The following is a 10,400-nucleotide window of genomic DNA, read 5'->3' as shown; positions in this document are numbered from 1 at the left end:
AATATCACATGTAATCATTTAGCGAACATCTAGCTTAAGGTCAGTGGAGCCTGTTGATTTCTAAATTCAGCCTTATAATATATGGGTACTAATATGACAGTAACTTCAAGATAGGTTTTTAATTTAAGGAAGTATGGAAGAGTATATATATATGTGTGTGTGTGTGTGTGTGTGTGCGTGTGCGTGTGTGTTTTGTTTTATTTATTTATTTTTTTAGATTTATTTATTTGAGAGAGAGAGGGAGCAAACAGTGGGGCAGACAGAAGGAGAATCTCAAGCTGACTCCCAGTTGAATGTGGAATCCAAGACAGGGCTCAATTCAATGACCCTGAGATCATGACCTGAGCCCAAATCAGGAGTCAGATGCTTAATCAATGGAGCTACCCAGGCGCCTCAAGAAAACTTATTTTTAGCATTACCTTCTTTTGTTTCTTGGCGTTTGTGTCATACATATGTATTCTCTATTGACATTATTTAACCATCTAATCAAAAATTTAAAAACAGAGAGAAAGAGAAGATTCTTGAATGTAGCCTTTTGGAAAACAGACCACTGAGGAACCAGGAACCTCTATCTAACTTTGAGATGCTAATGAGGTTAATAAACATTGGGTAGTGAATGTCATAGCAAAAATAATAAAATTATAATGTTAAGAAGATGGAAATTCAAGCCATCAGATTCTTGTGAGTTTGGAAATGCTCAGCTTTTCTACTGAGATGATTAAATTGGAAAGTAATCAACACGAGTATTTCTGCTAACCAATATAATGGGAAAACATGAATGCTTTTAATTATATCCTAGTTGAAGGAAGAGTAAGCTATTGCCATTTTACTGGCTCAGTACTTAGTTCAGGATTTTTGTTTTCTATAAGTTGCATAAGTAAAGAGCTACTCATGCTACCATTAAATATTTATCCATTCTTCAACTTAGTATATCTAACCCAGCTGACACTAAACTGACTAGAGTATATGATTACCTTGAACCACTCTGCTTAGAACTAATACAAAATACTCACTTTCTTTCTTTCTTTCTCCTTTTCTCTTTTTTTTTTTCTTTTTTTTTAAGATTCTACTTATTTATTTGAGAGAGAGGATAAGGAGGGTGAGGGCACAGGGAGAAGCAGACTCCCTGCTGAGCAGGGAGCCAGACCAGGTGCTCCAACCTAGGACTCTGGGATCATGACCTGAGACAAAGGCAGATGCCCAAGCTCCACTCTGCAGAGTTCTGGCTTCAGTACATCCTAGAGCATTGGTCACATCTTCCATGTGACTGTGGCACAACATTCCAGGAGGCATGCCTGGATCATGGTTGATATTTTCTGCTATACATCCCCTTAACAACATCTCACCAAAATGACTAGGAAGAGGAACACCCAACAGAGGAAAAATTCAGAGACTGTGTCCTCTCCATCAGAACTATTGGATATGGACATAAACAGTATGTTGGAAAGGGAATTCTCGGTAACAATTACCCAGGCGATGGCTAGGTTGGAAAAAACCATTAGTGACCACATAGAATCTCTAAAGGCAGAAGTGAAAGTCACCTGGGAAAAAGTTAAAAATGCTATCAGTGAGATCCAATCTAATCTAAATACTCTAACACCTAGGGTAACTGAGGCAGAAGATAGAATTAGTGATCTAGAGGAAAAACTGATAGAGAAAAAGGATCAGAAGGAGACCTGGAACAAATAGCTCAGAAGCCATGAAAACAGAATTAGGGAAATAAATGATCCATGAAATGTTCCAACATCAGAATTATTGGGATCCCTGAGGAGGTGGAGAAAGAGAGAAGATTAGAGAAGATTAGAAAATATAGTTGAAAATATAGTTGAACATATTCTCCATGAAAATTTGCCCAATCTGAGGGATGTAACTAGTGTTAATGTCCTAGAGACAGAAAGAATACCCCAAGATCAATGAATCTAGAAAGACCTCGAGGCACTTGATTGTGAGACTGAAAAATCATAATTTTAGATAAGAGGTTCTGAGGACAGCTAGGAGGAAGAGATTCCTTATGTACAGGGGAAGGTCCATAAGAATAACGTCCAGACATGTGCACAGAAACCTGGCAAGCCAGAAAGGGTTGGCAAGACATATTCAGGGCACTAAATGAGAAGAACATGCGGCCAAGAATACTTTATCCAGCAAGGTTGACATTCAAAATGGATGGAGAGATAAAGAGCTCCCAAGACTGGCAAGGTTTAAAAGTATGAGACCACCAAGCCATCACTACAAGAAATGTTAAGCGGGGTTCTATAAAAGAAGAAAGAACCCAAGAGTGACATAGAACAGAAATGTACAGAGACAATCTATAGAAACTAGGACTTCATAGGCAACATGATGTCAATAAAAACGTATTTTTCAATAGTCACTCTCAATGTGAACGGCCTAAATGCTCCCAGCATAGGGTTGCAGACTGGATAAAATGATAGGACCTGTCCATATGCTGTCTACAAGAGACCCATTTGGAACCTAACAATACATCCAAACTGAAAGTGAAGGAATAGAGAAGCATCTTACATGCCAATGGGCCTTAAAAGAAAGCTGGGGTAGTGATTCTGATATCAGATAAATTAGATTTTAAACTATAGACTGTAGTCAGAGATAAAGAAGGACACTACATCATTCTTAAAGGGTCTATTCACCAAGAGGATCTAACAATTGTAAATATTGATACCCCCACTACAGGAGCAGCCAACTACATAAGCCAACTATTTATCAAGATAAAAAGTCATATTGATATGTACACATTAATAGTAAGGGATCTTAACATGCCACTCTCAGTAATAGATCATCCAAGCAGAAAAATCAATAAAAAAAAAAAGGATTGAATGATATATTGGACCAGATGGACTTCATAGATATATACAGAACATTCCACCCTGAAACAACAGAATACTCATTCTTCTCGAGCACACATGGAACTTTCTCCAGAATAGACCACATACTGGGTCACAAATAAGGGCTCAACCAATACCAAAAGATTGAGATTATTCCCTGCATGTTCTCAGACCACAATGCTTTGAAACTGGAACTGGAACTCAACCACAAGAAAAAGTTTGGGAAGGAATTCGAAGACTTGGAACCTAAAGACCACCCTGCTGCTTAAGAATGTTTGGATCAACCAGGAAATAAAAGAACTTAAACAATTCATGGAACCTATTGAGAATGAAGACACATTGGTCCAAAACCTATGGGATATGGCAAAGGAGGTCCTAAGGGGGAAATACATAGCCACCCAAGCCTCTCTCAAAAAAATTGAAAAATTCAGAATACAACAGCTGTCTTTACACTTTAAAGAACTGGAAAATCAACAATAAATAAAGCCAACCCCATGCACAAGAAGGGAAATTAGATTAGAGCAGAGATCAATAAGATAGAAATGAGATACAGTAGAACACATCAATGAAAATGGAAGCTGTTTTTTTGAAAGAATAAGATTGATAAGCCATTGGCCAAACTAATCCAAAAGAAAAGAGAGCAACCCAAATTAATAAAATTATGACTAAAAAGGGAGAGATCATGAATAACACCAAGAAAATAGAAACAATCATCAGAAATTATTATCAACAGTTATATGCCAATACGTTAAGCAACCTAGACAAAATGGATGCATTTCCAGAAAACTATAAACATCCAAAACTGAATCAGAAAGAAATTGACAACATGAATAGACCAATATCTAGTAACAAGACTGAAGCAGCAATCAAAAACCTCCCAGAAAACAACAGCCCAGGATCTGACAGATTCCCTGGAGAATTCTACCAAACATTCAATGAAGAAATAACACCTATTTTCCTGAAGCTGTTTCAAAAGATAGAAACAGAAGGAAAACTTTCAGACTCTTTTTATGAAGCCAGCATTACCTTCATCCCCAAACCAGGCAAAGACCCCACCATAACAGAGAATTTCAGACCAATATCCCTGATGAATATAGATGCCAAGATACTCAACAAGATCCTAGCTAATAAGATCCAACAGTACATTAAAAAGTTTATCCAGGGACGCCTGGGTGGCTCAGTTGGTTAAGCAGCTGCCTTTGGCTCAGGTCATGACCCAGTGTCCTGGGATCGAGTCCCACATCGGGCTCCTTGCTTAGCAGGGAGCCTGCTTCTCCCTCTGCCTCTGCCTGCCATTCTGTCTGCCTGTGCTCGCTCGCTCTCCCTCTCTCTCTGATAAATAAATAAAATCTTAAAAAAAAAAAAAAAAAGTTTATCCACCATGACCAGGTAGGATTTATCCATGGGATGCAAGTGTGGTACAACATTCACAAATCAATGAATGTGATAGAAAAATCAATAAGAGAAGAGAGAAGAACCACATGGTCCTCTTAATTGATGCAGAAAAGGCATTTGACAAGATACAGCCTCTGTTCCTGATTAAAACAATTCAATGCATAGGGATAGAGGGAACATTCCTCAACTTCATAAATTCTATCTATGAAAAACCCACAGTGAATATCATCCTCAATGGGGAAAAGCTGACAGCCTTCCCTTTGAGATCAGGAACATGACAAGGATGGCCACTTTTGCCACTATTGCTCAACATAGTACTAGAAGTCTTAGCAACAGCAATTAGACAACAAAAAGAAATAAAAGGTATTCAAATTGGCAAAGAAGAAGTCAAACTCTCTCTCTTCACAGATAACATGATACTTTATATGGAAAACCCAAAAGACTTTACTCCCAAAATACTAGAACTCTTACAGCAATTCAGTGATGTGGCAAGACACAAAATCAATGTACAAAAATCAGTTGCTTTCTTATACACTAATGATGAAAATATAGAAAGGGAAATAATAGAATCGATTCCATTTACTATAGCACCAAGAACTGTGACTAAACCTAACCAAAGTGGTAAAAGATCTATAATTGAACTACAGAACACTCATGAAAGAAATTGAAGAAGACACAAAAAGATGGAAGACCACTCAGTGCTCATGGATCAGAAGAATAAACTCGAAATGGTTAAAAGACCTCAGTGTGAGGCAGGAATCTATCAAAATCCTAGAGGAGAACATAGGCAGTAACCTCTTTGACATCAGCCACAGCAACTTCTTTCAAGACATGTCTCCAAAGGCAAAGGAATCAAAAGCGAAAATGAATTTTTGGGACTTTATCAACATAAAAGCTTCTGCACAGCAAAGGAAACAGTCAATAAAACAAAGAGTGAACCCATAAAATGGGAAAAGATAACTGCAAATGATAGCCAAGATCTATAAAGAACTTCTCAAACTCAATAACTGCAAATGATAGCCAAGATCTATAAAGAACTTATCAAACTCAATACACAAAAAACACATTTGATAATCACATCAAAAAATGGGCAGAAGACATGAACAGACACTTACTTCTCCAAAAAGATATATAAATTGCTAATAAACACATGAAAGATATACATTATTAGCCATCAGAGATTCAAATCAAAACCACATTGAGATACCACCTTATACCAGTTAGAATGGCCAAAATTGATAAGACAGTAAACAAGTGTTGGAGAGATCTGAAGAAAGAGGAATCCTCTTACACTGTTGGTGGGGATGCAATTTGGTGCAGCCATTTTGGAAAACAGTGTGGAGATTCATTAAGAAATTAAAAATAGAGCTACCCTATGGCCTTGCAATTGCACTACTGGATATTTGCCCCAAAGATACAGATATAGTGAAAAGTAGGGCTATCTATATCTCAATGTTCATAGCAGCAATGGCCCCAGTTGCCAAACTGTAGAAAGAACCAAGATGCCCTTCAACAGATGATTAGATAAAGAAGGTATGGTTCATATATATGATGGGGTATTTTGCCTCCATCAGAAAGGATGAATACCCAACTTTTGTATCAACATGGACAGGACTGGAAGAGATTATGCTGAGTGAAATAAGTCAAGAAGAGAGAGTCAATTTTCATATGGTTTCACTTACTTGTGGAGCATAAGGAATAACATGGAGGACATTGGGAGATGGAGAGGAGAAGTTAACTGGGGGAAGCCAGAGGGGACTGTGGACTCTGAGAAACAAACTGAGTGTTTTGGAGGGGTGGAGGTGAGGGGTTCGGTGAGCCTGGTGGTGGGTATTAAGGAAAGTACGTATTGCATGGAGCACTGGGTGTGGTGCCTAAACAATGAATTTTGGAAAACTTAAAAAAAAATTAAAATTCAAACAAACCAAAGAAAACAAACAAACAAAAAATGAAGGCAGTTGCCCAACTGACTGAGCCACCCAGGTGCCCAAAGATCAAATACTCTTGGATAATTAAACATTTTGTATTATAAATTACTTTCCACATATTATATTATTTATACCTAGATACATAGGTAGATAGATAACTAGAGTATAAATGGAAACATTGAGAAAGTAATTTTCTTTCAGTTTTAATTTAGATATTCTGTTGTGATAAAAAAATACTCTCTTAAATCAAGAAACATAATCACAGTTTAGAAGCAATAATTATCAAGACAGTTGGACAGTGCCAGGACTCAGAGAATAATAGAAACCCCAGAAAGGAAAGGATGATAATTATTAGAAATGCCAAATAAATCTCTTTTAAAGAAAAAGAGCAATTAAAAAAATTCACTCAACCACATGTATGCCCTTCTTTTGATAAAAAATGCTTTAAACATTCTTATAAAATATATATACTCAGATATATACTCAAATATTTGATGATCATTAGTCTTTCAATTGTTGAAAATTAGAGTAAAATGATATACCAATAGATTGAAAGATTAAAGATTTAAATAAGGAACTCCCCTAAAATAATTACACTGAATATTTTCCACTATGAAATAATAATAAGAGAACATATATTTCTGCAAATTCGTAGCTGAAGGTGACCAAAATATCATAAAGGAAAAGAACTCTTGTTAGTATTTTAGGGTCATTCTAAATAGATAAACTTATATAGTGCCTTTACCCTACAATTAAAACTTGTTTAAAAAGTTTAATATATTATTGATACATATTTTAGTAAAAACGGTGCAGATTACATGCTCCCAAGCCAAATTAATAAACCATATGGTTTATAATTTGCAACTTTTGCAAGAATAAACATTCTGCAATGTGTTAGAAAAGTAAATCATCTAAATAGATTTATCTAGATACATTAAGTGAAATGATGCTAATTTTCAGCTCATTCATTTGACAGAGCTTATCCTGTTTGCCTAGGCAGTTGATTCTGTAGTTTTGGATCCCTAACATAGATATAATCATATAATTGTGATAAACATGAGAAAAAATTATATAGATATGTTCTATTGAATATAATGGAGGGTTTTAAGACCTATGGATTTTCAGAATTATCTTTTTTACCCTCACAGAGGTGATAATTAAGTTTATCTTCTAATTGCATTGATTAGTTATAAGCATTTAATATTCCATTATTAGAGGAATATAAGTAAACTAATGGATTTACAAGGGAGAGAATTTGATAGAATCATTAGATATTGTTAAAAAATAAGGTAATTACACATAATAATTTTTACTTCTCTTCACTGGCTTCACTACATTTATAATGCATTTGGTCATGATGATATACAGCATTTTTAATGTGATCAAATTATTGTTTGCAGTCATTTGCTAGTATATTTATAGTAACAGATACTGTTGTTGTTGTTGTTGTTTTTTAAGAGAAAGAAAGTGCACATGCACACCCACGAGAACAAAGAAGGGAAGGGACAGAGGAAGAGAGAGAGAGAATCCTAAGTAGTTTCCACGTTCAGTGCAGAGAATGATGCAAGGCTCAATCACAAGACTCTGAGATCATGACGTGAGCCGAAATCAAGAGTTCGATGCTTAACTGACTGAGCCACCCAGGCATCCAGATACTGCTTTTTAGAAAATAGCACATTACTATTTACAATTTGCCCTCACAAGTCAGTATGTGTGTAAGGTAAATTTCTAGAGATGTAATTTGTGAATCACAGCAAAAAAAAAAAATTTTTTTAATGGCCAAAGATTGCCATTTCTGCCACACCTAACCCCTAACAAACTGTAGAAGCAATTCAGAATATCAATAAAGAGCATACGAGAGTTCAGGCTTTCTTGTAATTTCTTGGGCAATGTATATTATAAATTACTTGGTTTTGCTATACTGATGTTTTTAAATGGCACCTCATTGTTGTTTTAATTTACATTTACTTGATTATTACCAAATTCAATATTGTGCCATGGATGTAAAAGTAACCTTAATTTATTTTTTATGTAAAATGATTGATGTATAATTTAATAATATTGCTAGATGATGTATAAACACCTTTAATATATCAAAAAAATTGGACAAGGGTTACACATAGAAGTTACTAATCCTGTTAATCAATTTTTGTTGTTGTTTAAAGTATTTTTGCTAAAAATTTTCTCAATTTTTTTATGATGTCATATTTAACAATATTTTCATGTAAGAATTCTGGCTTTCCTGAGCTTATTGTCTTGCTAACTAAAGCATTTCCTTTTATCTCTATTTTATAAAGTGCCTTGGTCATAAACAGGTAAATTTTTTAATTATATTTCCATATTTATTGAGATAATCAAAACTCCAGGAAAATAAAAAATAGCGACAGTGACTGTAAAAATCCACCAACTTAACAACTTAACAGTAAACCCAGAAATTTTTCACTAGTAAGTATAATTGATTAATCAAAGATTTTAATTAATATATTGTATTGAAAATTTAAGTTCTCATTTACTTCAAATTTATATAGAAACTTTTTTTTTTTTATCATGAAAAAACTGTATTTAGATTTAGCCAGCTGGACTCAGTTTAGATGATCCCAATTTTGTTGGCAACATCCAAAGCATCATAGTCAGGGGCCAGCCAAATGTATGCCTTCTTCTCTCCATCAGGACTGATTAAGGTGTTGACCTGGCTACATCAATGTCATAGAGCTTCTTCACAGCATGTTTGATCTGGTGCTTGTTGGGCTTGACATCCACAATGAACACAAGTATGGTGCTGTCTTCTATTTTCTTCATGGCTGACTCAATAGTCAGGGGGAACTTGATGATGGCATAATGATCAAGCTTGTTTCTCCTGCGGGCACTCTTGCGAGGGTATTTGGGCTGCCTTTGGAGAGGCAGAGTCTTGGGTCATCAGAAGGTAGGTGATATGCGGATCTTCTCTTTTTTTTTGTGACTGTGGATGCCTTTCAACACCGCTTTCTTGGCCTTCAAAGCCTTTGCTTTGGCTTCGACTTTGGGAGGGGCAGAGGTTTCCTTCTTAGCTTTCGGCGCCATCTTCCTAAAAGGGCCAAATTTATATAGAAACTTTATTATAACCAATATAATATAAATGTTTTTTCATGAATATATTGATGTAATTGTATGCTTATTTTCCATTAATTTTGAAATTCAGCATTCTGTTGAGTTATATTGAGCAGCTTTCTAATACTAACACATTCTTAGATTCACAATATACACTTTACTTAATCACGGTTTTATTTTTTAAACTTTATTTCTAGATTTAATATACCAATATATTATCTTTGTATGTTTGCATATAAATCTGTGAATAAATATATTGTCTTATAATTGATTTGGGCACCAATATTATATATAGTCTTAAAAATTTAGCTGCAGTATAGGAAATACTGCCATACTCTTTTTGAAACTCCCTTTGAATCTATAATTATTTCAAAATGAAACATTAAAAAAATGAAATAAGAAAGAGAATGTACTATTACTACATAACATGAATGAGCTTCTAAACATAATATTGAACAAAAGAGGCTAGACACAAAAAACAAACCTAGCATTACGTCATTACATCCTGGGTTCATTTTGGGTAATGGCCACAAACTATAGTCTTCCCAGTGTTGTGATTACATGTAAATTCCTTCCAAGCAAAGCATCCAGTTTCTACTTTATCTGTTGTCATATCTTCACCATTCCCCTTTGCTACATTTTAAAGTATTTTTCTCTCCATTTTTTAACAGATACTCAGTATAAGGAGATCATAAAAAAATTATGGAAAGCACACAATATGCTTTGCTTTCCATTACAGATAGATGGAAAAGGAAGAAAATAAAATCTGAGTAGAAAAAAAAAATTACATATAAGTAAAAACTAAGAGCATAAATTGAAAAGAGTAAAACACAGTTGTTTCTTTTAAGCACATAGTAGAATGTTAAAAATATAATGAGAAGAATATAATAAAAATATAATGCTCTAATATAGTTTTCTTTATTCAGACTTTTTAGAGTAAGAAGTAAAATGTTTTGGTTTCTTAGGTTATGGAAACATTGAAGAATAAGTTTTATAATTACCTAGAAAACAATCTTTTAATTTGTATACTTATATGTCTATAGAAGACAAACATGGACAGAATTTTTTCAAAAGTCTTCCCATTCATTTTACATATTAATTGAATTTGTTAAGTGACAGTGAAATTAACATTGATGATTAAAAAAAAAATAAG

This window comes from Neovison vison, chromosome 5 (assembly GCF_020171115.1).
Source record: "Neovison vison isolate M4711 chromosome 5, ASM_NN_V1, whole genome shotgun sequence".
In the NCBI taxonomy this organism is placed as follows: Eukaryota; Metazoa; Chordata; class Mammalia; order Carnivora; family Mustelidae; genus Neogale; species Neogale vison.
The sequence above is the reverse complement of the archived record's forward strand: the minus strand, read 5'-3'. Positions refer to the sequence as shown.